At 38.5% G+C, this 24885-nt stretch overlaps 2 pseudogenes; one reads left to right on the forward strand and one right to left on the reverse strand.

The window, feature by feature from the left end:
• Positions 1-12943: 12943 nt before the first annotated feature.
• Positions 12944-13726, forward strand: LOC118626749 (annotated as a pseudogene).
• A 473-nt stretch (positions 13727-14199) lies between these two features.
• Positions 14200-24653, reverse strand: LOC118626750 (annotated as a pseudogene).
• Between the last annotated feature and the right edge of the window lie 232 nt (positions 24654-24885).

The raw sequence follows: 24885 nt of genomic DNA on the forward strand, positions 1-24885 counted from the left end.
TTCTAATTATTATTTTAGATGTTTTCTCACACATTGATTCATTTAATCCTCACAACTAACCTACAAGAAGTAATGTTCTCTAATTTGTGGAAGAGAAAATAAATGGAGTTGGCTTTTGATACACAATGGTGCTAGTAAACACCATCTCTATTCTCTGAGCTGTTAATAATGGCAGGATTTTCCTCTGATGCACCAACATATGCAATGCAGCTGCCTAGGTTTAAGGGGAGGCTACAGGGTCATGAGACAATATTTTTGAGTAACCATCTGGCTCTAATCCAGCATAAACTCACATCCATGACCTCATTTGCATCATGTGCTAGCTAAATCAAGCCAAGTGGTAGATGTTTCATTCTTTATTCACCCTCATTCTTTCTAATTAATCAACTCCTAGTGAGTGTTACTGGGCACTAAATCTGAGAATAAAGAGTAAAGTTAGCAGAATGCAAATAAACTTGAATGGAGAGGACAATTGGAGAAGAACCAAATTCCTTAGTTTAAGTCAGGATCTTTCTCAATCTGGCTCCAACATTATTTTTCAAGTGTATTGCACTTCCCGTAAATATTCAGGATTCATGCACAAATAAGACATGGGCCCTGTGTGAAGAGAGATCATCTAAGGAAAAAGACCAAGTTAGTTCACAGGCTATCATCCCCCACTACTGCTACCACTCACCTCATCACTCCCTAAGGTACACTGTGGGTTATGTTTCCAGAATCAGAGAGGAAAGAGTCTGGTTGATAGATGTGTTAGTGCTCAATTCTTCTCGCTCAACTTGACTCATTTTTGACTGTGTACTGGCATGTGCTTCCCTCGGAATAATGTCTTAAAAGTTATTGTGCTTTGATTTTAGAGTGGTGCTAAACACCACAAAGTCCTGTGAACGTTCAGTTGTACTGAGAAATAACTTAATCTAAGAGTTCCCATTTTTTAAATCTGTCAGACACTTGAGGAGGCAACGTGGTATTATAAAGAGGAAAACATAGAAATGTATGGAAGGAAGGAAGGGAGGGAGGGAAGGAGGAAGGAAAGAAGGACGGAAGTTGGAAGGAGTCTAGATTCACATCGGGATATCTGCATTTTGAGCCTGAACCCTACCATGATCTCTATCACCTTAAATAAGTCCTTTACTCTTCTTAGTTTCCATTTCCTCACAGATAAAATTCTATGATCAGCATGTTTCTTTCCAGTTCATTTTAACTTACTTTGGAAGGAAATGTATTGTGTTACAATTAAGAGGACATGATACACAGAGCTTGATAACCCTTCGTTCTTGTTGTTCTGATTTATTTTGTTTTATTGCAATTTCTTAATTACATATTTTTGAAAATCATAAATTACTTGTGAAAGCCTGAGATAGTAAATAATTGTCCACTGATAAGAGACAGTAAATCTGTATGCCCCTAATGGTCATCAAAGTAGTTAACTAGGGCCATGACTATTTCTTTGTTCTGGTGGGGAGGTTGTTATTGTGGTTGTTGCATAAGCAACTGACATTTAAACTCATTAGCTCTTTCAAGATTCTGGTAGGCTTTTCAGGTGGAGGCAAGAAAAAAAAACAGGACACCTTCAACCAAAATGAGGCCCAGCTACTCCAAGGGCACAGCACATTCTTTGATAAGTAAAAATACAATTTTTTTCTCAATATGGATTTTTCTGAAATGATCCTGGAAATTTTTGTTTTCTACACTTGAAAAACACACTTGCTTTAATAGGTTCTCTAATCAAAGAACCCAGCAGGTCCTCAAAGTCTTCCCTGGTGAGAATATTGAAAAGTACACTCAAAATTGGAGTACCGAGGCCACTCCTCCCTGTGAGACTACAGAACCCACTTCTTCCCACCATCTCCCACTCATGGGAAGTTTGGAAGCAAAAAGCATCACACTGAAGCTCCAGATTCTTGTTGAACACTGTGTCACAAACATAGGAAGTGTTGGGCATAACTTTCCTGTTGGAGGAGGGTAATTTTCTCAGGAGAAAGGGTAAAGTATCAGATAGACTTAAAGTAACTCTTCTTCCTCACCCCACCAGGCCAAAAGGAGGAATTCCAGATTAAAAGTAGGGTTCTGTCAGTACGCATTTCCTGTTGAAATACCTAAAATTTAGATACCTCTTAAGACTTTTATTTGGGATAAACCAAATTATCTAGGAATTTAATCATTTTACCCCTACATTTAATTCCCATTTGAAATTGCATTAACTCCTCAATAGAGTAATAGATATATATTCACACAATTGAATGTACTCATTTTGGAAATATTGAGAGAGTAATTATATTCCTCCATCTGTCCTTGGTTTGTCCTAAAAATAACAACCATATCACTTGGAGTGCAGGTCAGTGATTGGTGGTGCAAGAGGGAAGCCCACAGCAAAGTCAGGAATGTGATGGGTCCATGTGCTAGAAAAGCATTCCAGCGAGGGCACAGGGAAAAAAGAAGACTAAGCATTGTACTTATCATAAGTTAAAGGACATTGCCCTCTGAAAGGGAAAAGGGAGGAAACTAGCAAACTACATAAATGCATGTTATTACTGTTATTATTATTATAAGTGTGTGCTCTTGATTCAATGGCTTGAGCCTATAACTGAAGTATACATAGTCTGATTATCTAATGATACCTCAACCTTCTTCCATTTCTCTCCTTTACCTCCTCATCATCCTGCTTTTTCTCCTTGCCGCCCTAGTACCTTCTGATATATGCAGCTCAGTCTGTTGATTGCAGTATGTCTAGACAGTTTGTATTCAGATTAAGAGCCTTGTTCAGTATTTGTTGTCTTATGTGCTTATATAATTGTAGGAAATTTTTTAATGTTTTATCTTATTTTATTTTAAGCAATTCAGTTCAATTTTATTCAGGAATTATCATAATTAAGAAAAATTTTTTAAACTTGTCCATGTTTCTAATAACAAATCTTAAATGCTTTCTTTCCTCCAAGTTAACTCCTCAGAGACACATCTAGCATCTCAAATCATCTCCAAGTCTGGTCTTAGGTGGCATAAAGAAGAGCCCTCTGGGGAAGTCTGATGGCTTCACACTTAAAATCTATTCTCCTGACAACTCTGGAAATTCAGATATGTCCCAAGTAAAATTTCTCCCTTAAGATGTCATAAATCCAATCTCAAGTTCTCAGGATTTCTAAAGCAGCATAATTGTATCCAAATGTCCTTTCCAAGGAGTCTCTTTTATTGGCTTCTGTAGCATACTGACTTGTTATTCAAAGCCTTTCTCCTATCAAACAAATTTGGCTAGGACGTTCTTAATTCTAAGGGAAGCTTTCTCAATACACATTGTCCAGGATAAACTAGGCTATGCCACAGCAATAAATTACCCAATAATCTCATTTTTATAACACATAAAAGTTTATTTATTGCTCACATCAGTGGGTTGATGAACTCTCTACCAACGATGATCCAGGAACTCTCACTAGGTACTCATTCCATTAGGGACACATGAACCCTGTGATTGTCATGCAGAGAAAGCTGGAATAAATGTCCCTTCTTAAATGTCAGACCTAAGAAATATCTTAAATAATTTTTGTCCATATTCCTTAGCCCCAAACAAATGGCATGGGAGACTGAAAAATGTAGCTTTCAACTGTGTCCAGAAAGAGAACATTATAGGATATTGTCAAACATGGAATTTTAGAACAAAAAATTCTATGAAATATGTAATTAAAAATTTTTTAACTCTGAAAAGATTTGGAGATTGATTTCCCAATGATTTTCCTAAAGCCTAGCAAGATAAAAAATAAATAAATGTATAGATATACATGCATACATACATTTGTACTTTTATTCATCCACCCATCCATCCAGTCAATAGTATTTTTTTGTGTAAGCAAAAGCATGTGTTTTGTGGTCTGATTTTTTTCCATATAATAATGCAACTTAAATGTTGTCCCATATCAATATATGAATTAGCACATAGTATAGAACATAGTATACCATTTTTATAGTTTTAGCTACTGACTGTACTTCCTTATTGAAAGACAGGTTGCTTTTAGAGATCCATTTTTGGATACATATGCAATTAACTCTTTCAGATAGATTCCTAGAAGTAGACAATTTTGGGGTTTTAAAAGTAAAAATTATGTTAGTGCCTACTTGTGATAATTAACTCAACCAAGGTGACTGGTTCATGTTTTCTAATTGGTTTCATTTTGCTGTAATTGCTTAACTTATTATCTTTTTGTATATGCAATTTATTATAAGAACATATTATGTAGCTTAACTGCTAAGGTGTTACTCATAGCAATTGTCAAGTCTAGAAATAAAAGCAAAGGTTGTAAGGAAAAGAAAAGAGAAGAGAAAAAAACAGATTTTTAAAAAGTGAAAGAGAGGAAGGAAGGGAAGTGTAAGAGAGGAGGAAAAGCAGAGGAGAAAATACAGATAAACAAGCATTCAGAGAGAAATGCAGGAAGCACCCCTTGGAAAATAAATAAAATGATGTTTTCAAATTATTTTTTCAAAGCCAGATTAACATTAACACTAAAAACCAAGAAATATAGTATAAAAATAGAAAACCACATTTAAAAAAAAAAAAGCCCTGGCCAGTTTGGCTCAGGGGTTAGAACATTGAGCCAAGGACCAAAGAGTCACGGGTTCAATTCTGGTCAAGGGCATGTGCCTCGGTTGCAGCTCAGTCCTGGCCCTGGTCTCTCTCTCTCTTCCTCCCACTCTATCTGAAGATAAATGAAAAAATATCCTCGGGTGAGGAGTAAAAAGAAAAGAAAACTACAAGCTAATCTCATTTGGGAAATTACCTCAAAAACTCTAAATAAAACATTGGCAAATAAAATTCAGCAATACATTAAAGAATAACTTTCCACAACAAAGTGAGATTTGCACCACAACAAATTTAATATCTAGACTTCCTAAATACTGCAGTATCCCAAATACATAGAACAGTACTTTGCACTTTGAGTAAATATCACTAAACTGATGAATAAATGCATGAATAGGGAAAATATTTTAATATAATTCACCATGCTAATAGATGCAAGGAGAAAATTTATGCAATTAACTCTATAATTATCAATAAGGCATTGATAAAATTCAGCATATATTCCTGGTTTTAAACAATAAATAAATAAATGAGTAAATCTTGATAAAATGAGATACTTTCTTAACATTATTTTAAATAGATAGATTGAGAATCAATTAAAAATCCATTAGCAGCAATGACAAAATTCTTTAAGGTAGATTCTGTCACATCACTGTAAAAATTAATGGTGTAAAATATATATATATCCCTGGCCAGTTTGGCTCAGCGGTTAGAGCGTTGACCCATGACCAAAGAGTTGTAGGTTCGATTCCAGTCGAGGGCACATACCTAGGTTACAGTTCAGTCCCTGGCCCTGGTCAGGGTCTTGCGGGAGGTAGGCAGTCGATGTGTCCCTCCGACATCAATGTTTCTCTCTCTCTTTTCCTCTCTCTCCCTCTTCTCCTTCCCACTCTATCTGAAGATAAATAGAAAAATATTCTCGGGTGAGGCTTAAAAAAATAATAACAATAATAATTATATACACACACACTAATTATAAATATAATGGAAAAATATACAACTTAAAATAGTAATAAAAGAATAAAATACTTAAGAATACCCTTAACAGATAATTAGCAAGATTTAGATAATTGAAAATTTTAAATTTTCCTAAGGGACAGTTTAAAAATTTTATAAATCTTTAGAAATTTTTAGAAATATAATATATATCCTGTTTTTGAACAGAAAAGATTTCATATTATAATATCCTATACTTTTTAGCACCCTAAGAAAAGTATATATATAATATTTATATACATATATTTAATGGTAATGATGATGGAAAAGGGCCTTCAGGGGGACTACAATGTTTCTAAAATGTATGTGAAATCAGGAAATTTCTGAAAAAGAACAATGATTACGCTCTAGCCTTAATAGATATTAAAACATATTATCCAATTCCTACAGCAGCATAACAAACCACTTCCGTACTTAGCTGTGTAAAATAACCATTTCATTATGTTCATGAAATTTGTGGGTCAGGAATCCAGGTTTCCTGTTTCTAGAAAGACTAGAAAAACAGGAGGTGAGTTGGCAGTTGGGGGCCAGAATCAGAAGCAGCTTCACCTCGGCTGGGGCAACGTGCAGTTACAGCTCAGCCCGAGCGCCTGTGCACATTCTCACCATAAGCCCAGGCCAGACATTCTAGAAAGGGCTCCACAAAAACTGTTAGCTGTGTTGTCTCTGGGAGGAGCAGGTTAGATGACAGAGATGGGAAGAGGAGGAGAAAAGGGAGGAGAGGAAACATGAGTCTGGAATAAAAGGGAGACTCAGTATGTTTATGCATTAACTTTTAATTTTAAAAAATTAATATAAAAAATATCCTAAATTTGTGTATCTGCTTATGATATACTTGATAAATAATGGAAACTTCAATTATTGTTTTCTGCTAGCATTTTTTTCAGGATAGTATGGTAAAAAAATTATTTCTTGTTCTGATTCTTTTAAAGGGGGAAATAATTACTACTTGGGGTTTTGAAAAAATAAATATATGTTCTAATGCACAGAGCAAGATAAAAGTTATATCCATATTACATGAGTTAAGTCTAAGGAAGTTCTGTTTCATGATTGACATTATTGCTCTTTGCTAGCCCTAAGTCAGGGCCTTCGCTCTGAAACAATCCCAATTACTGGGAAGCTATGAACAGCAGTAGATATAAGTAGTATGTCCCTGGAAGACTCCCATGAAATCCTTAGGAAGGCAGCCTGTGAGATCAAAATAATCTAAATAGAAAATATGTTACCATAATTCACCTTTGAAGTCAAATTCACAAGATCAAGAATTTGGCGTCTTGGAGTCATCTAGTTTTATATGTGAATGACATAGTCTAGTTAAATATTAATTAATTTCATGCATATCATTTCACAGTGACCTTCAATCTGTATTTCAAATTTTCATAGCAATTCAAAAAAGACTATTTTAATAGTATCATTTGCCACAAAACAATGACTTGGAAACTCTGTGTTTATACATCAATTACACAAGCTGAGAAATAAACTTCCTAACATTTAGTCTATATCAAAATATGATAGAATTTCTAAATTAATCTTATTACAAGGATGTCAAACCCAACCTTGATCTGGGCATATACAATAACTTCAACCATGAGGTCTATAAAAGACATCTCTGCTGGCCTCTTCTTGGAATGATACAGTGAGCCATCCAGTAACTGTCAAAAATCAGGACACCTCCCATAGCAACCTTGATTAGCATTCACCATCGTTGCCATCTAGGCCAAGCATTCTCTTTTTCTCTATTGTTTGCTGTTGTATCCTGAGGTTGAATACAGTGCTTGGCACAAAGGAGGCAAAGTAATAACTATTTGTTCACTGAAACTCATTGGCATATGATGATAAGCTTAGTTTCCTCAAGGACTACTCTAGTAAATCTATGATTTGCTATTCCCAAGAATTTTGCTGAACACTTTATATTTACTATCAGACATTCTTCTCAAAACACCACTGAAAAAGTAATGTTACTATCATTTCCCTTAGATAAGTTAAAAAATTGAGGCTTAGAGAAATTAAGTAACTTGCCCAAACACACCCTATGATAGGTACAACATCAGAATGTCTGCTAAAACCCTAAACTGCTTCTCCACTCGGGTCTGTATAGGACTAATTACTGTCTCTAACCCCACAGCCAGCCTTCCCCACTCCAAGTGCATATGTTAAAGAGAAATGGCAAGGTGACAAACAAAAACTACCAGATATATTCAGACAAAAGAAAACTTGTGAATATACACCAGGCCATTTAGAAATGTTGGCTTTCCCATTTTAAGAATGTCAATGGCATTCTTGGGCATCATCTCATTAATGATTAACTTTTGTTCCTCAACTTCTACAACAAGGAAATAAGTGTAATGTCTCTAGAGCACTAGCTTGAATGTCCCTATGTAAGTTCACCCTAGGGGGAGAGGTTGGCAAGAGAAAACTGTCTTCCAAACACTTATATGCTAGTCATTTTTTTTCTCCTTAATCCTCTCACAAAGACATTTTTCCATTTTTGTTCTGATAAAGTGGGAGGGAGAGACAGAAAAAGAGAGAGAGAGAGAGAAACATCGACATGAAAAGGACACATTGAGTGGCTACCTCCCGCACGACCCCAACCAGGGCTGGGGCTGAATGGTAACTGAGGTACGTGCCCTTGACCGGATCGAACCCATGACTCATTGGTCCATGGACCAATGCTTTAACTGCTGAGCCAAACTGGCCAGGGCTAGTCATATTTTATTTTATGGTCACTATTATTTTTCTAAACAAGGTTATGTAAGAAAAGAAAAGTTTGGCTCAGCGGTTAGAGTGTCAGCCAGCAGACCGAAGAGTCCCAGGTTTGATTTCAGTCAAGGGCACATACCTCGGTTGCGGTTCAGTCTCCAGCTCTGGTTGGGGTCCTGAGGGAGGCAGAGGCAGCCAATCAATGTGTCTCTCTCACATAGATGTCTCTCTCTCTCTTTCTCTCTCTCTCTCTCTCTCTCTCTCTCTCTCTCTCTCTCTCTCCCTCCCTCCCTTCCTCTCTCCCTCCCACCCTCCCACTCTATCTGAAGATAAATTGAAAAGTATCCTCAGGTGAGGATTTAAAAAAGAAAAGAAAAATACTCTTTAAAAAATTAACATCAAATCACTCTAATGCTTTTCTGTATCATTAAAGGTCAAGGGCTGCACAGCTACCTTCTGGTTTGCGAGTTCCTTTCAATTCTCTTGAACAAGAAAGTCACAGAAAGAGATTTATGTGTCGGCTCCCAGGAAGAAAGCTAATGAAGTCCAGGGAAGACCATGGTCAAGAAATGAATGCTCTAAGGTCTCACTGAAAAACAGCTTCCAGTGGTTAGTTTCAGTCTTCCTCTAAGTCCTAGTTTCACTCATGCACGGTTTTCAGGTACACAGAAGGAGAATCAAGGGCAACAAGAACAGTAAGAATCTAGAAACTGGTGCTTGATAAAGTCACCTCTCATTTGATTTAGTAACACCAACTAATGTCTTGCAAAAGATTATTTTGATGCCTTTAATTCATCCTGAGTGACAATATATCCACATACATAGGTCTTTTTGTGTAACATTTACCAATGTTGCTGTATTGGGGTTTTAGAAAGGAAGTACTACTTGTTCATTATGTATTAATAAAGGTTAATGCATGTCTCAACGTTTTCCTAATAAAATATGCTTAAAGGTGAACTTAAGTAAGCTATAAAATTAAATCACCCATTGCCTTCAAAGGACATAACCATCAATTTTCTGGCACCACATATTTACCCTTGAAATTATATTAAATGTTGAAATATTAGCTCTCTTAGGTTCCACTTGCTTCCTACAATGCAAGGCTGAAGGATTACATCACTCAGTCTGCTGCTTCTTTCTGCTGAATCTATTTTTCGGAGTTTCTGGCAGGAATGAAAGGATGTACCCAAGATGATTACTAATGTGTTAGATTATTAAAAATTGAGTCCCCCAGAGCTCCTTTCACATTCATTTTCCAGGAAGATTATTCAGGACACCCGAATTAAAGGCTACTTGTTGGCCACCTTAACCTTGAATTACCTCATTCTCAAGACTGAAAGACTATCTCATATTCTGAGCATTTTAATAGTGATATAAATTACTGACTGACTCTAAAGAAATAACCAACTTCACAAGGGACAGCCAACTTAATCCTGGAATAAATTAGGTTCAATGTTAATCGGAGAGTAGACAGCCAATATGACTCAGAATGCATGTCAAAGGTTTTTATTGTGGTAATTGACAGAGGCTGTGTGAAGAAATTGTGGACAGATGGATAAAAACCATAACAAAAATAACAATAAATTGCACAGCTGCCCTAAACATGAATAGCTGAAATTTAGTCTTTTTGTTGTGCTCTGGGAAAGGCAGAAGATCCCAGTATACTTATACAAAGATGTTTAGTATTCTCCCATATTCATAACAAGAACTGGCGATCCTACAATGTAGTAGAAATCATCAGACTAGCTTCTAGTCATGTTCTGACATTAATTGGGTGACCTTGCGGAAAATCATTCAAGCTCTCTGGTATAAGTTTATTTGGTTGTAAAATCAGTGGATTTTACTATAACTTCTACATCTCCTTACAGGTATGAAGCTCCTAATTCTACGTAATTTATTATGAAGCATGTAATAAAGGAGCTTAGCTGTGTTTATTACTGAATTTAAGCACTTAAAAAATTGTGCCCAACACACAGCAAATTCTGTATAACTACTTCTTGAGTTAATATAGTCATAATGAAGTTTTTGTTCAATAAATGCATACATAAAGCATGTGTATCCTTTCAGTTTCTTAGGACTATATTATATATATATATGTATATATATGAAATATGTTGGAAAGAATTTTTTGAAGACTCCCAAAGTACCATGAGCTAAAGTCCATGATATAAAAAAAGAAGTTAAGAAATAGGGCAATATTTTATAACTTTTTTACTTCATAAAATACCTAAAGATTCATGTTTGAGCAACACATTCAGTATAACAGATCAAGATAAATGAAAACTGGTGAGTGATTAGAGAAAAGGAAAAAGTATACACAGATTTTTTTTTAATCTATGACTCCTTTGGAAAAATGCTTCCCAGACTTCTGAGATATAATACATGAAATTAACAAATTTCCTATTACTTAGTTGGTCTAATTTAAACTACCCAGCTAAACACTCAATTCCATTCCTTTCTTCAAGTACTCTGCACTGCTCTAGGCTATGAAGAAGACAGAAAATAAAAGTCTTAGAGAGAGGCTTTGCTCATGAACACTTAAAAGTCTTAATAACTCAACTAGCAATCAACTAGCCCTGGATGGTTTGGCTCAGCGGTTGGAGCGTCGGCCTGCGGTACAGAGAGACCCGGGTTCGGTTCCCGCTAAGGGCACGTACCTCGGTTGCAGTTTGTCCCCGGCCCTGGTTGGCCCTGCGGGTGGCAGCCACTCGATGTGTCACTTCGCATCGATGTTTCTCTCGCTCTCTCTTTCTTTCTCTCCCTCCCGCTCTATCTGAACAAAAAATGGAAAAATGTCCTCGGGTGAGGATAAAAAAAAAAAAAAAAAAGACCACACACATACCTTCATTTTGTCATTCATTGAACTTTTTTTTTTTATTAATTAATTTTTGTTACAGATGTTTCTCCTTCCCCCCCACCCCGATTCCCCTTCCCCCTCCCTCCCTGCCCTGTCCCCAGCTTTGTTGTCCACGTCCATTGTTCATGCATATAAGTTCTGTGGTTTATCTCTCCCCCACCACCCCCTCTTCTGGGGACTGTCAGTCTGTACCCCACTTCCACGTCTCTGGGACTACCCCATTCCCCAGACTGTTATGTTCATTATATTCCACAAATAAGTGAGATCATATGATACTTGTCTTTCTCTATTTGGCTTGTTTCACTTAGGATGATACTTTCCAGGTCCTTCCAAGTAGTCTCAAAGGATAAGAGATCTTTCTTTCCTACAGCTGCATAGTATTCCATTGTGTATATGTACCACAGCTCTTTTATTCACTCGTCTACTGATGGACACTTGGGCTGTTTCCAGGTCTTAGCTATTGTAAATAGTGCTGCTACGAACATGGGGGTACATATATTCTTCCTGATTGGTATTTCAGGCTTCTTAGGGTATATTCCTAGAAGTGGGATCACTGGGTCAAATGGAAGTTCAATTTTTAATTTTTTGAGGTAACACCATATTGTTTTCCATAGTGGCTGCACCAGTCTGCATTCCCACCAGCAGTGCACTAGAGTCCCCTTTCTCCACACCCTCGCCAACACTTGTTGTTTGATGATTTGTTGATGGCGGCCATTCTGACAGGTGTGAGGTGATACCTCGTTGTTTTAATTTGCATCTCTCTGATGATTAGTGATGTTGAGCATTTCTTCATATGTCTCTTGGCCATTTGTATGTCCTGTTTGGAGAGGTGTCTATTTAGTTCCTCTGCCCATTTTTTAATTGGGTTCTTTGTCTTCCTTTTGTGGAGTTGTATGAGCACTCTATATATATTGGAAATTAACCCCTTATCTGATATATGATTGGCAATTATGCTCTCCCATACAGTGGGTAGCCTTTCCATTTTGATGACTGTATCTTTCGCTGTGCAGAAGCTTTTGAGTTTGAAGTAGTCTCATGTGTTCATTTTCTCCTTTGTTTCTGTTGCCTTAGGTGATGTATCAGTAAAAATTCTGCTGCGCATGATGTGTGAAATTTTGTTGCCTACAGTTTCTTCTAGGATTTTTATGGATTCATGAGTCACATTTAAGTCTTTTATCCATTTTGAGTTTATTCTTGTGTATGGTGTAAGTTGATGGTCTAGTTTCATTTTTTTGCATGTAGCTGTCCAATTTTCCCAGCACCATTTATTAAAGAGGCTGTCCTTACTCCACTGTATGCTCTTGCCACCTTTGTCAAATATTAATTGAGCATATTGCCTTGGGTTCATTTCTGGGTTCTCTGCTCTGTTCCACTGGTCTATATGCCTGTTGTTGTGCCAGTACCAGGCTGTTTTGATTATGGTGGCTTTGTAGTATAAACTGAAATCTGGTAATGTGATCCCTCCAACTTTTGAACCAATACTTTTTGATGTCCTACTTATGTGCCATGTATGTTTTGGGCAAAAGAGAATAAATTAGTGAATAAAATATATTAAAATTCTTGCCCTCATAGAGTTTATATTACATAAGGTGAAGGAGATATTAGGGAGGAAGCAGACAATAAATAAATGTCAATATATAGTGTTTTCGAGGGTGATAAGAGGTATAGCCAAAGGTGGGGGTAAGAGTGGGACAGGCTGTGACTTTAAATAGAATGGTCAGCAAGGCCTCACTGAGAAGCTGACATTTCAACGAAGACTGAAAAGAGAGGAGTCTTTAAATATTGGGGGGAAAGAGCATTTCAAGCAGATGGAAGAACAAGTGTAAATGCCGTAAGAGAGGAGCATGCCAGATTTCTATGTGAAATAGCAAGGAAGGCAATGCGGCTACAGGAGAGTGACCGGAGTAAGGATCATATGAGATAAAGTCAGAGAGATAACGAAGGCCTGGCTGTGCAATGCCTTATAGCTTTAGGAGTTTGGCTTTTACTCTGAGGAAGTAAAAAGGTTAGCCCCAGGTGGACAGAAAAAAAAAGGTTTTAACCAAAGAGGAACATGATCTAACTTCTTTTTAACAGGATCACTGGCTGCTTATTTAGAATTGGTGGCCTTCCCCTAATGAATACAAGAAGTCAGCAGTCTGCAATCAGAAGAGGGCCCTCACCTACCATACAGATACCACTTTGGTCATGCAGTAGGAGAAGAACTTAATGAAGACTGTCCAGCAGAAATTCATGAGTATTTATCAGCACTTGAGAATTCCACTGGTGCTGTAGATGACATGCTGAAGACCATGCTGTCTGTTTCTAGAAAAAAATTGCAGAAGTTGGACCCACTTGAACAAGCAAAAGTGGATTTAGTTTCTGCTTACATATTAAATTCAATGTTTTGACTTTATTTGGCAACTCAGGGAGTTAATCCTAAGGAACACCCAGTAAAGCAGGAATTGGAAAGAATCAGAGTATACATGAACAGAGTCAAGGAAATAACAGACGAGAAAAATGCTGCCAAGCTGAACAGAGGTACAGCTTCAAGGTTTGTAAAAAATGCCCCCTGGGAAACAAAACCTAAAAATGCATCCAAAGTTGCCAATAAAGAAAAAAAATTTTAAATAACCTTTTGGTTTTGATGTACACATGTTCAAAAAGTACATCACTTTATTGTTTTATATAAAATTGATTATTATGTGGCAATATAAAGTTAAAATGTATTCCCTATTGAATTATACATAAAATTTACATTTAAATGTGTAATGCTAAATACATTTTCACCAAGAAAGATTAAATTTTCTTTATTGATTTTTCTATAGAGCACTAGGTTTTTAACATTGTGGTATATTTTATATTTATAGTTTACCATCTTTCTTGACAGCATTCTTATTTCCTTATACAGGTCAACCGTTCAAGTACCATTTTATAAGCAACTATGAAATTTAATTTAAATGTCCTTGGTAAACAATTGTCTATTTTAACTGAAGAATGACCTTATGAAGTATACTTTCTGAAGGCTGTGGTTACAAATACATGTTTTCACTGTATACAAGAAAAAGTGAAATGACTTAAATGTCTTTTATATTCTGTGTAGTTACTTCATCATGTTTTCATGATTTGGATAATTGCTTCTTTTGATATCTGAAGTGTGAATTTAAGACTTTAAGATTATACTTTAATCATTTGCACTTTGTCTCTTATGTCCCATCTAGAGCAAAATATAGTCTTGCCCGGCCAATGTGACCCAGTGGATTGAGTGTCATCCCATGAACTGAGAGGTCCCAGTTAGAGTCCTGGTCAGGGCACATGCCCAGGTTTTGGGCTCGATCCCCAGGAGGCAGCCAATTGATATTTCTCTCTCACATGGATGTTTCTCTCTCTCTAAAAAAATCAATAAAAACATATTTTTAAAATATACATATATATGTATATATTTCATTAACTCTGGATGGGAAATGAGGTTGCATATTTATGACTGAATTTTGACATAATGGCTATATCTTATCAATAAAGGCTGTAAATATTGTGTTAAAAAAAAAAAGAGTTGGTTGTAGAGGGACAAAGGCAGAAATGGAAAAACCAGTTAAGTAGCTAGTTGGGGGAGGGGGCTATTTAAAATACACACTCCAATCTACTTATAAGAGTTTTATTAATTCATTCTTTCCTCATTGAGAATCCACTATGTGTAAAGAACTATAAGTGATATTATATGAATCCTCTCTAGCCCACTGTCTACCCCTAACTAGAAACTTGAAAAGGGAATTACTATAGACTAAATGTTAATGTTCCCACACACACACACCAAAATTCATATGTTGGAGTCTAATCCCCAATGTGATGGTATTTGGTTGTGGGACCTTTGGAAAATGATTGGGTCATGAGGACAGAGTCCTCATGAATAAGGTTTGTGCCCTTATAAAAGAGGCCCTAGAGAGGTCCCTCGTCCTTTCTATCATGTGAGGACACAGCAGAAAGACAGCTGGCTGACTGTGAACCAAGAGCCTGGCTCTCACCAAACACCAAATCTGCCAGAGCTTTGATCTTGGGCTTCTTAACCTCTCCAGAACTGTGAAAAATAAATTTCTATTGTTTACAAGCCACCCAGACAGTGGTATTCTGTTAGAGTAGCCTAAAGTCACTAAAACTAGGACACTTTGCAAATGTATAGAGATCTTGCCTTCCAGGGACATCTGACAAAACCTTGAAAGGATTTTTGTATCTTTAATGTTTAGCAAATTAAAAACACACAACAAAAAAGACTAACTTTCTGGATTGCCACATAATCAGCTTACTACGTTTGATATTATTCCCAGAATGGCTGTTCTAATGAAAAACTGTAGTGTTCACAGAAATATGACTGTACCCTTTAAAAAGACACAAATATATCAACAATTATCTTTATTGTAAGATGAGATCCCCATGGAATTCAAGCAAAAACTGTGGCCATTTCTGTTATTAGAAAATATACATAATCATTATTCAAGATTTCTACATCCTAGATTCCAGGAAGAAGAGCTTTGTTTTTAAATATCACTAGATGATCTGAAGGCCCAGAGCTCCACAGTAATCCCAGTGCTGCCCGGGACTGAGGTTATGTAACAGAAAGCAAGCAGCAGAACTGAGAGGCACGGGGGCAGGGTCACTGGACTTCTTAGCTGTAATGGGCTTCTTGTATTGAAGCATCATCCCGGAAAAGCAGTCACTTAGAAATTACACATATGCTCGCTGATCTTGAAATCTTAAGAAAATAAAACACATCCTCATTTCTATTATGGTGTCCTCTGTCTTGAAGTAGATGTAGGGAGAAAAGAAATAAACAAGGTTAGGAGAAAAAGTATGACATTGGAGATTGAATACCCTCTGTTTTGCACCTTGATATCTTGTAAATGCAGTTTTCTTTTCCATCTTTCCACAGTTGGCCCATGCATATTCATCCCTCAAGACTCCTCTTGGGCACACCTCCCACTGAACTCCCCTGAACTTCTCTAGCATCTTGTGTATGAGTGTCTTTTCACTTACCATGAATCATGTTTGCCTTGTTCAGAAGTATATCAAGCCCCTTGATGAAAGAAATCCTGTTTCACTCATCTTTGTACTCATACAACTCAGCATGGTACCTAACAAATAATGTGTTCAATAAATATTTGTTACTCAAAATGGATTAAAGACTTAAACATAAGAGCTGACACCATAAAAGTCTTAGAAGAAAAAATCTGAAAGTGGTTCTTTGACATTGGTCTTGCTTATTATGTTTTTAGATACAACACAAAAATCACAAACAACAAAAGCAAAAATCAACAAGTAGGACTATATCAAACTAAAATCTTCTGCACAACAAAAGAAACCACCAACAAAATGAAAGGAAACTTACAGAATGGGAGAAATATTTGTAGAACATCCATCAGATAAAGGTTAATATCCAAAATATATACAGAGATTGTACACCTAAATAACAAAAAAGCAAACAATCAAATTTTATTATTTCTTTTTATTTTTTTTATGTTTTTATTACAGATGACCCTCTTTTTATCCCCCCTTGACCACCTCCTCCCCAATCCCACCTCTCTCCTCCTTTCCCCACACTATTGTTTGTGTCCATTGGTTATGCATATATGCATATAACTTATTTATTTTCTCCCTTCCTGCCCTACTTCCCCCCTTCCCTCTGAGGTTCATCAGTCTAACAATTTGTACTTCCTAATCCCATCATTTTTTTACACAACCCCCCTACCATCTGGCAAACAACAAAATGTTCTCTGGCCCTGGCCAGTTTGGCTCAGTGGTTAGAGCGTCCGCCTGCGGTCCGGAGAGACCCGGGTTCGGTTCCCGCTAAGGGCATGTACCTCGGTTGCAGTTTGTCCCCGGCCCTGGTTGGTCGTGCGGGTGGCAGCCACTCGATGTGTCCCTTTCACATCGATGTTTCCCTCTCTCTCTCTCTTCCTCTCTCTCCCTCCCACTATGTCTGTACAAAAAATGGAAAAATGTCCTCGGATGAGGATAAAAAAAATATATATATATATTCTCTGTATCTATGAGTCTGTTTCTGTTCTGCTTGCTCATTTTTTTTATAAATTCAATTGTTCATAGATATATAGTTACTACCATTTTATTGTTCATATTTTTATTTGTTTGTTTGTTTGTTTGTTTATTTATTTATTTTTGTTATAGATGTTTCTCCTTTTCTACCCCATTGACACCCTCCTCTCCATTCCCCCAACCCTGTCCCCAGATTTGTAGTCTATGTCCATTGGTTATGCATACATGCATATAAGTTCTGTGGTTTATCTCTTCCCTTCCCCCACCATCCCCTCTTCTGAGGGTTGTCACTCTGTACCCTACTTCCACGTCTCTGCATCTACCCTATTCCTCAGACTGTTATGATCATTATATTCCACAAGTAAGTGAGATCATGTGGTATTTGTTTTTTTCTGCTTGGCTTTTTTCCCTTAGGATAATACTTTCCAGGTCCCTCAATGTCATCTCAAAGGATAAGAGATCTTTCTTTCTTACAGCTGCATAGTACTCCGTTGTGTATATGTACTGCTACTTTTTTATCCATTCGTCTACTGATGGACACTTGGACTGTTTCCAGGTCTTGGCTATTGTAAATAGTGCTGCTACGAACATGGGGGTACATATATTCTTCCTGATTGGTGTTTCAGACTTCTTAAGGTATATTCCTAGAAGTGGGATCACTGGGTCATATGGAAGTTCAATTTTTAATTTTTTGAGGTAACACCATATTGTTTTCCATATTGGCTGCACCAGTCTACATTCCCACCAGCAGTGTACTAGAGTCCCCTTTTCTCCACACCCTCGCCAACACTTGTTATTTGATGATTTGTTGATGGCGGCCATTCTGACAGGTGTGAGGTGATACCTCATTGTTGTTTTAATTTGCATCTCTCTGATGATTAGTGATGTTGAGCATTCCTTCATATGTCTCTTGGCCATTTGTATGTCCTGTTTGGAGAGGTGTCTATTTAGTTCCTCTGCCCATTTTTTAATTGGGTTCTTTGTCTTCCTTTTGTTGAACCGTATGAGCACTCTATAGGTTTTGGAAATTAACCCCTTATCTGATGTATCATTGGCAATGATGCTCTCCCATACATTAGGTTGCCTTTCCATTTGGATGGTTGTTTCTTTTGCTGTGCAGAAGCTTTTGAGTTTGATGTAGTCCCAAGTGTTCATTTTTTCTTTTGTTTCTGTTACCTTTAGTGATGCTGCCCAGGAATGGTTCAGTTATCCTCTCTCTTTTTGCCTGGAGGCTATCAGTAGTGATTACTTGAAGAGCACTGGCTTCTCAGTTGAATGAAAAACTCCCTCAGGTACTCAGTATAAGGGGATTTCCTGAGGGTGGAGTAGATGCTGGTTGTTAATGAGCCTCAATTTGTATTTCAATGGCCCACAGGGTGGCGTTGAAACTCCGTGGGAGGTGCCACCACCTCTCTCCAGAGCCCTGGGAAGGAGTAAGATGGCCAATGTCCTATGTGGCTGCAACTCAGCAAAAGCTCTGAGCTCCCTCCAAATCCCGAGTGTCCCCACACAGTTCCAGTCCAGTTCACCCTCCCTCTGCCAGAGCCAAAGTTGAGTGGCTTTGGCTATTTTAGCATCTGTCCCGGCTCTGCGCTGTGGAGCCGCTTGGGAGTTTAACCCGAGGGTGTTGCTCACAGCTAAGGTTGCTGCTGTCCATGGGCTCCCAGCACCCCTCACGTGCCTCGCAATCCTACCAGGATCGAGTCAGCGTCCCTAGTTATATGGTTCTCACAAGCTGCTTTTCAGTTGCTTTTTCCCAACAATTTGTCTGTATTTTAGTTGTAATTCCAGTTTGGTCCTGGGAGACGGTCTGTGTAGCTTCCATTCACTCCACCACCATTCTCCAAACAATCTAATTTTAAAATGGGCTGAGAAACCAAGTAGACATTTTTCCAAGGAACATCCAATGGTCAACAGATACATGAAAGAATTTTCAACATTACTAATTATCAGGGAAATACGAATGAAAACCACAATGAGAAATACACCTCACACCTGTTAGAATGGCTATCATCAAGAAGATGAGAGATACGAGTTGGAGAGGGTGTGAAGAAGAGGAAATGCTTGTGCACTGTTGGTAGGAATTTACATTAGTATAGCCACTGTGGAAAACAGTATGGAGGTTCCTCAAAAAATTCAAAATTAAAGTACCACATTATCCAGAAATTCCACTCCTAGATATATATCCAAAGGAAATGAAAACAGGATATTGAAGAGATATCTGCACTCCCATGTTTACTGCAGCATTATTTACAATAACCAAGATAAAGAAACAACCTAAATGTTCATCAGTGGACAAATACATAAAGAAGATGTTTATAGCCCAGCTGGTGTGGCTCAGTGATTGAGCATAAACTCATGCACAAGAGGTCACCAGTTTGATTCCCCGCCAGGGCACATGCCCAGGTTGGGGCCAAATCCCCAGTGGAGACATGCCAGAGGCAGCCAGTCAATGTTCTCTCTCATTGATATTTCTATCTCTTTCTCCCTCTCTCTTTCTCTCCCTCTAAAATCAATGTAAAATTTTTTAAAGATATTTATTTATACACACACATACACTAGAATATTATTCAGCAATGAGAAAGAGAAATTTTGCCGTTTGCAATAATATGGATGGATCTCGAGGGCATTGTGCTAAGTGAGATAAATCAGACTTAGAAAGAAAAATACTACATGATATATGTATGTAGGGAATATAAAAAAGCCAAACTTATAAAAATGGAGAGTAGAATAGTGACTACCAGGGTGGAGGTTTGAGGGAATTGGGGAACTGTTGTTAAGGGTATAAACTTGCAACCAGTAGCTATGTAAATCCTGGAGATATAATAAAAAATATAGTGATTATAGACAACATAATGTATTAGACTGTATTAGACTGTATTATAAATTGAGCATCCCTAAGAAACCTGAAACACCAATCAGAAAGAATATATGTATTCTATTCATAGCAGCACTATTTACAATAGCTAAGATCTGGAAACAGCCCAAGTGTCTATCAGTAGATGAGTGGATTAAAAAGTGTGGTACATGTACACAATGGAATACTATGCAGCTATAAGAAAGAAAGATCTCTTATCCTTTGAGATGGCATGGAAGGACCTGAGACTATTATGCTAAGTGAAACAAGCCAAGCAGAGAAAGACAAATATCACATGATCTCACTTATTTGTGGAATATAATGAACTAAACAAACTGTTGAACAAAATTAACCCAGAGACATAGAGGTGGGGAACAGACTGACAAGCCTCAGAGGAGGGGTGTTTGGGGGGGTGGAGAAGTAAACCACAGAACTTACATACATGTATGCATGACCAATGAACAAGACAACAAAGCTGGGGATGTGGCATGGGGGAAGGGGAGGGGGGTGTCAATGGGGGAAAAAAGAGAAACATCTGTAACAAAAACAAATTAATAAATAAAAAATAAATAAATTTTTTTAAAAATAAATTGAGCATCTTTAAATACTGGTTTTTGTCATCTTTTTAAATAAGAAGAGATCTTTCCAAACATCTTTATCAATATACTCATTTTAGAGTGAGACCCATGGAATTCAGGTAGACTGCTCAATGAATAGCAGAGCTGAAATGAGAGCCCATGTTCCTAGCCTGATGTCAAAGGTTCTTTCAGTACATTGAGATGCTTTGTAAACTTTTCTGTATTGTTATATCTTTATAAGTAATTCCATAAATGTACCTGTGGTAGGCTGCTCCTAAAATGGTCCTAGCAATCTCCTGCCTCCTGGGTTCACTCCCCGTGTAATCCTCTCCTCGTGTATGTGAGCTGGGATTTAAGGACTTGTGCCTAATGAGTAGAATAGAGTAAAAATGATGAGATGTCACTTCCAAGATTCTTTCTGCCACTCTCTTGCTGGTGCTGTTTTATCCTCTCTGCTGGCTCACTCTAATGAGCCAAGCTACCATGCAGGGACACCCTCAGTCCAAAAGCCTATGAGAAACCTAATCTTACCAATAACCATTTGTGCAATTGAAACAGATCTTTCCCTGGTCAAGTTCCCAAAACAAAAAACAAAAAACTGCAAGCTCAGTTGACACCTGTATTACTATCTTGTCCTTAAGCTAATCTGTGTCCACATTGCCAACCCACAGATACTGGGAAATAATAAATTTTGTTGTTTTAAGCTCCTAAATTTGAGGGTATTTCAGATTTCTTATGCTAAAGGTCAGAGGACATAGCCCGCTGTATATACAGGTGTCATCTGTTGATCTTGGCATAATTGGTGGGAACTGAGACTTCAGAAATGACACAAAAACGTTGATTGCTATCCTGGCCACTGCTATTTCTGTGAGTAATAAATTAGCCTTTGTCTCTGACGCAAGAGTCTCATGTTTTCTACCATCACTCATAAGACTAACTCGTTAGTTTTGAGTAAGACTCTTCACACTTCTTGAAAACGAGATGTTTAACAATAAAAGGGATATACTTTGTACATTTTAATAAATATTCCTAATAACACAGGTGTGGCAGTATATCTTTTGACATACTAATTCTACTTCCTTGTAATTCTTTTTTACTAAGACAAACAAGTGTACTGATGCACAGTTTCAGAGAGAGGGAGGAATCCAGCAGAAAAGCAGAGATATGACTTTTGAGTTGCAAAACCCAAAACATTTCATTCTCAAGGGTTTGAGTCTGAGGTCCCAAAATCTAAGCCCTTAAAAAACTAAAAGTGCTGCCCTGGCCAGTTTGGCTCAGCGGTTGAGCGTCGGCCTGTGGACCAGAGAGTCCTGGGTTTGGTTCCCGCTAGGGGCACGTACCACAAAAAAAAAAAAAATGCACGCTTTCAATAATAGATCGGAAAGGAAAAGGAGAGGTCATTCACACCGCCTCCAGACTAGATCAAGACTCCCTTTGACAGTGGGGCTGTGGGGCAGTGGGAGGAAGAAGAGGAGAGACAGTAACAGCAAAAAGTCTACATGCTCTTGGTCCTCCAAGGAAGAACTCTTAGAAGCCAAAGACTGAGAGGCAGAGAAACCCAGGAGTCAGAGGAGGGTCTGTGTTCTGTTTTCACATAAAGCATAGTGGAACTTGACAGCTGTGTCCTCCTTCTGCAGCAAAGAAGGCAAATAGTAGACCTGTGAGGCTTGTCTAGATGGAGAGGCTCCCCTTTATCATTGGGGGTCCAGGAGCAGAGACAAAGGGTTTTTGTATACCAAGTGGGGTACAGAAGCCAAGTGATTGAGATAGCAGTATACAGTAGTGGCACATAGACCAGTTACTGAAAGTGGGAAAAATAATGTACATCTCAGCTTTTGTCCTGGTGGATAATAACAATAACCAGGATGAGGTGAAACCATCCTATAAGCTCTCTGGAACTTAGATACAGTATGAGGGAGATGTGTAGGAGGGCAGGTGTCCCCAAAATGATTGGAACAAAATAAAACCTGTTATGGAAAGATATCCTTTTCTTTATTTGTTTGTTTATTTATATAGATTCTGGCCTGAAATCTATACTAGCTAGACCTGCATTCCTAAAACAATTAAGTTTTAAAATACATGTACTGTGATTCATCATTTAAAAAATAAAAATAAAAACCACGTCTTCTTTTATGTTCTTGGCCAGAGTCTCCCAAATTGTCCTGCTCTCATTATTTATGGGTTCCCAGAACTCAGTAAGATTGAAACAATAATGCAGTCCACCTGACATTATTTCTACAGTAAGAGGATTTTTATAAACAAACTCTAGCGCCCTGGTTTGGCTCAGCGGTTAGAGTGTTGGCCTGCAGTCCAGAGAAACCCGGGTTTGGTTCCTGCTAAGTGCACGTACCTCGATTGTAGTTTGTCCCCAGCCCTGGTTGGTCGTGCGGGTGCAGCCACTCAATGTGTCCCTTTCACGTCGATGTTACTTTCTCTCTCTTCCTCTCTCTCCCTCCCACTCTATCTGAACAACAACAAAAAAAGATAAATACATAAATACATAAATACATACATACATACATACATACGTACATAAATAAATAAATAAAAAACGAACTCTAGCTAAACAACTTGGAGTCATATAAATAATGGAGGCTATTTCCTACCTCAACCTACCCCCCTCTGCCTATTACTGCTTTGCAGAACAGGGAACTGGTCCTTTCTTTTTCTTTTTTTTTTTTTTCAATTATTTAAGACCTTTATTAACAGGTGCTTGCAGTTGGTTGACTTTTTTGAAAAAAATCAAGTTGTAAACTTTTATTACAAATTAAAAATGAGGTTCTTAAAAATCTCAACTTGACCAGATATGAAACAATTTAAAACCTTTATGGGTGTATTGAGAAAAACCAGGCTTTTTTTTTTTTTTTTTCTTTTTCTAAAACACACGTTTGTCATTACCAAAAAAGAGACATCTTTAGATAAAAATAATAAAAACCCCATGCTGCATAGATAATGCAGGTAGTTCTAGTTATCTGGTCAACGGGCAAAAAGCAAGCACTTAAGGTCTTCAGCTCCAATCTTTTGTTCATTTCTTATTGCTGGAATTTCATCTTCATTTCTTCTTGTTGGATGGCTAGACCAGATGACGGTAGAGATGGTAAGCTCAGCCCCGCCCTGCAGGCCTCGAGAGCGGACGAATTCTCAGCTGGTGGATCAGCTGCTTTTTGTCTCTTTGCCATCTTGTGGTTTAGGGTTTTCTAGGCGTCTGCGTGGGTAAATGAAGGCGGCGGTACCGACGCTGAGGTGGCTGCTGACTTTGGATCTCATCTCCTTGATTTTCCGTATCTTCTTCATTGCCGTCCTCTCTAGGCTGTCTTTGGGAGGAGGGCCCCTGCGGAATCATGGTCTATGGCCCCCATACATATTCTGTCTCCCTGGTCTACCTTGTTCTCCTGCACCCTGGTTGTCAGCACCCTCCATCATTTCTCCCTGCACAGGAGGGTTGGAGTACTGTGGCCCACAGGGTCTCCGCATGTAGTCAGGTGCGATGGGCCACTGCTGCTGGGCCTGGCCTTCAGGAGCAGGCTCCGATCCCTCATTCTTTCCCCCACTCTCACTGCTCTGGTAATTCTGCTGGTAGTTGCGTGGAGGACCCCCTGACTTGGAGAGCGTCTATAATGGTTACGGTCTATAATGGTTCCGGTCTGCTGCACACTTACTGCCTTGCACTGGAACTCCACCAGGGCCTGGAACATTTGCTGCCCCCGCACCCTTTGCTCCTTCAACAACATCAAACTCGCAGTCTCTCCATCTCCTACACTGCCGAGGTACTTCCTGGGGTTATTCTTCTTTAGGGCAGTCTGGTGTGCAAACACATGTTCCTTGGTGTCACTCCTGTTGATGAAACCATATCCGTTTCTTACATTGAACCATTTTACTGTTCCCAAAACCTTCCTTGCGATGACCTTCTTGTCCCCGCCTGCAGGCGCAGCTGATGTGAGGCCGCCGGAGCGCCCCTCCCTGCGCCGCTGCCGGTGGTGCGGGCTTGGGGTGGGCAGCGCTGAGGGTGCTGAGGGTGCTGAGGGTGCTGAGGGTGGGGGCGGCGGGCGGCTGCTGGGTCTCGGCCTCGCTGCTCATGGTTGCGGCGATGGACACTGGGGCCGGCTGCGGCAGCTGAGCCTCCTCCCGGGGTGTGATGGTCCCTAGGCCGCGGTGGAGGTAGGGCTGCTCAGGGCTCTCTGGGGTCCTCTCTCCGCTCCCACTACCGATCGAACTGGTGAATTGGGCCTTTCAACCGGATATGCATTTCTTCTGTATAAGTCAGAAGATAGAAGAAATTTTATTTGCAAGAGTCTCAATTTCACATATA

This window comes from Molossus molossus, unplaced genomic scaffold, assembly GCF_014108415.1.
Source record: "Molossus molossus isolate mMolMol1 unplaced genomic scaffold, mMolMol1.p scaffold_m16_p_12, whole genome shotgun sequence".
Lineage (NCBI taxonomy): Eukaryota > Metazoa > Chordata > Mammalia > Chiroptera > Molossidae > Molossus > Molossus molossus.